The sequence below is a fragment of the Columba livia genome, chromosome 11 (genome assembly GCF_036013475.1).
Source record: "Columba livia isolate bColLiv1 breed racing homer chromosome 11, bColLiv1.pat.W.v2, whole genome shotgun sequence".
NCBI classification, from domain to species: Eukaryota; Metazoa; Chordata; class Aves; order Columbiformes; family Columbidae; genus Columba; species Columba livia.
This window is the reverse complement of record NC_088612.1, coordinates 21,752,496-21,756,234: the sequence shown is the minus strand read 5'-3', so window position 1 is coordinate 21,756,234 and position 3,739 is coordinate 21,752,496. Positions and strand designations below refer to the sequence as shown.

The following is a 3,739-nucleotide window of genomic DNA, read 5'->3' as shown; positions in this document are numbered from 1 at the left end:
AAGAATGCCAAGGAGATACAACAGAAATAAGGAAAGTAGAAACACTCTTAACTCCACAAAATACATTGTTTTGTCCTCAGCTTTGCTTACTGGCTCTCAATCAAAGGGCCCTACTGCAATGAGCAAAGTGCTGATTGACAGAGAGGTGAGGATTGTGCAGAACTATTTTTTTATATTAGGTAAATTATATAGTTGAAAAAATAGGAAAACCTCAGCATGAAAAATCTTGTACTTGCATTTGTGTTTACATTAGAAGGAAACTAAAATAACAATAAAATTGAAAATAAAAGAGAATATGTTTGGGAAAACTAAAAAAAAAAGCATGTGCTCATTAGTTTATCACAGAAAATATATTAGTCAGCAACTGGGAAACAGAAGGGAAGTGTTAGAAACAGAAGAAAAAGATGTTTAGAGGGAAGAAAGGAAAGGGATTAGATCATCTGTGGTTGAGTGAGAAAAACAGGCAGAACCAGAGGAGGTAGTGGAACACACCTGAAGGAAATGCTGTCTTTCTGCAGATGCATTTCAATGAGGAGGGCTTTGGAGCCTAAAGGTGGCAAATCCCATGGAAGAAACTGAAGCATTGGTATTGCACAGAGAATGGCATCTCTAACTCTTGCAGTGCAGGTGATACACTAAAATATTGATAAGGCTGTAATATTATCAAATCTGATTTTTCCAGTAGAGCTTGTCCAAAGATCAGACTAAAGGCATTTTCAGAGAAATGTGAGCAGTGTTCCAGAGTGGACACATGTATGAAACATGCTCATGTTCTTTTATGGTGAAATCAGTTTGGAAGTTCCCTGTTTGTTTCCTGTTTTCATGCTGAAAAACTAAGCTAAGGAAGCATGAGAAAAGGAGTGATAGGGCTGGAGACCTCTCTGAATGGCTTTCAAAAATCACCTATTTAAAGTAGAAGTATATAGTACAACAGAATGGATGAGAAATGGATATGTTTTAACCTCTTTAAAAGGTGTATTTTTAAAGTAATTAGCTTTTCATTAATTGGATTCATCAATTTTAGTCATCACTGCATTTAATGTACAGAGAAAACTACTCATCTTGTAAGATTTGGGGTCTCTGTTGTAAGCCAGAAATAGCTGTGCCTACCGGCTCTACTAAAATAATGTCAGGATTTTGTTCTTTATTCTGGATGGTTGGGAATTACCCAGAGACGAACGATGGTGACAGAACTGACCGTGTTGTCTCATTGGGCAGTATGACTGACTTTCAGTGGGATGAGCCCATTCATCTGTAACATGCACCAGGTAACTCGTCTCCTGCAAGTTCAGTCTTGCTCCATCACATTATTGTGGGAGATGAGATCTTGGCTTTTGTCCCATTCGTCTGCTGCTGAGCAACCTAGAGACATTCTTTAGGCAAAGTATACATTCCAATAGCAAAACCAGTTTGTGATCACAAGCTCAGGCAGCCTCTTGCTTTATTCTCATCAGCATCCAAAAGAAATGCTGAGGACTGTGTGATACCTTTGGGCACCTTCTGTTGGCTGTTTATACAAAATTGCAAAGTGTGCAATTTTTTATATATCAGAACTGTCTGGAAGAGATGGTAACCATTAGAAATGTGAAAACTGAAAGCGACTTAATGAAATGTAGGCACAATAGTGGAAAGAAAGCATCAGAAATTAGAAGTTTTATTGATGGGATCAGGAGTTGCAGCAGGAAGTTACAGATGAGGACACTTGAAATATGAATGTGGGTGAAGGTGAGGAAGCAGTCCTGTTTTACATCTCACATATTCTGTTGCTATGTATAGGTGGAAGGCTTTATTTGAAGATTTTCTTGGTTCTTGACAGAAATAGGAGAAGACTACATTCAAGTTGGTTTTGTCCATGTTAGTTTCTTTTGTGTTTGATTACGTCTGATGATTTGTAATGTTCTTGCTGCTCACAACTGTGGAACCTTGACATTTTGCTTTTGCTTCTTATTGTTCCAGCAATGCTGAACCAGACAGAGCTCAACGAGTTCATCCTCTTGGGTCTCACTGATATCCAGGGGCTGCAGCCCATTGTCTTCCTCCTGTTGCTCTACTTGACCAGTCTTCTGGGAAATGGTGCCATGGTGATAGCTGAGCCCCGTCTTCACACACCAATGTACTTCTTCCTGGGGAACTTGTCCTGCCTGGACATCATCTACTCTACAGCCACAGGTCCCAAGATGTTGACTGGCCTTCTCTTTGGACATCAGCCCATCTCTTTTGGTGGGTGCTTGGCCCAGCTTCACTTCTGCCACTTCCTGGGCAGTACTGAGGCTGTGCTACTGGCCACCATGGCCTACGACCGTTATGTGGCCATCTGCAATCCTTTGCGCTACACCCTTGTCATGAGCCCCCAGACTTGTCTGCTGCTGGCTGCGGCCAGCTGGTCCATTGGTTTTGTGCATGCCATGATGCACTCAGTCATGACCTCTCAGCTGAATTTCTGTGGCCACAACCACATTCGTCACTTCTTCTGTGACATCAAGCCACTGTTGAATTTGGCTTGCAGTAGTACCAGCCTCAACATGACCCTCCTCAGTGTCATTACCACATCTGTTGTCTTAGCCCCCTTTGCTCTCATATTCCTCTCCTACCTCTACATCATCTGCTTCATCTTCAATAAAGTCCGGTCCCAGGAAGGAAGATGGAAGCCCTTCACCACCTGTGCCTCCCACCTCACTGTTGTGGCACTGTTGTACATAACTGCGCTTCTCAATTATACACCACCCTCCTCAGGAAGCTCCCTTCAAAGGGATGTGCAAGTGTCTCTCCTGTACAGTGCTGTCACCCCAGCTCTGAACCCCTTGATCTACACTCTTAGGAACCACGAGATAAGGACTGCCCTGTAAAAAATGGAGGAACGTGACTAAAGCAAGGACAAGGCTCACAACAAAGACAAGGCTCACCTGTTTTTAAGGAAAGAGCTCAGAAGGACACTGTGTTGAAAGAGACTGGAAAATGTCTGATTATCTCATGCAGTTTAACACATTAAGAAGGTAATTGTGTAGATCTAAGTCAAAGGGGAGATATTCAAGGACTTGATTCTTCCTCCATCATATTTACATGTCTTATGGTAGCCCGTGTGGTCTCCGGCTTCCAATACAGATTTGTGCCTCTTGCAGGACTTGAGGCAGAGCTGACAGCCCCATGCAGTTGTCCTGGATGATCTAAGATAAGAAATTAATTGACAGCTCTGTTTAAGCAGCTGAATGACCCTCTGGTCGTTCAGAGCTCCTATATAGCTGAAGAGAGTTAGCATGTGGTACATGTTGGGTGGGCATAACTTGAGTATGATATTGTCAACGTTTGACTTGAGTCAGCCCACGGGAGGGATGTGTTTCTTTCCATAAAGTAGAAGGGAAGCCTTACTCATGAAACTAGATCTAAAATTTAAACATAAAAATGGATGGGAGATTCATCTCCATGACCTTTAGAAACGTGGTTCATCTTGCCTAGATTTAGATATTTAAAAGTATTTATGTCTACTTTTCCAGATCCAGATTATGGTGAATGATGAAAGAATTGATCTGTATTTGCATGGACGACTACAGACATGTTAAATGTCCTCGAGTAACCTACTCTGACTTTGCCTGTGGATCCAGAACTGGACACGTCTGTTGCAGGTTCTTTGTCACGCTTCATGCCTGGGAATTAAGGACATTTCTCAGAGCACTAGATACCTACTTATACTTGGATAGCAAATCCCAAATTTAATGTGGGATGCAGCAGTTTATAAGTGTTT

At 41.9% G+C, this 3,739-nt stretch overlaps 1 pseudogene; it reads left to right on the top strand.

Annotated features, from left to right (window-relative positions):
- The first annotated feature begins 1,958 nt into the window (after window positions 1–1,958).
- On the top strand, window positions 1,959–2,867 carry LOC102088432 (olfactory receptor 12D1-like; annotated as a pseudogene).
- The last annotated feature ends 872 nt before the right edge of the window (window positions 2,868–3,739 follow it).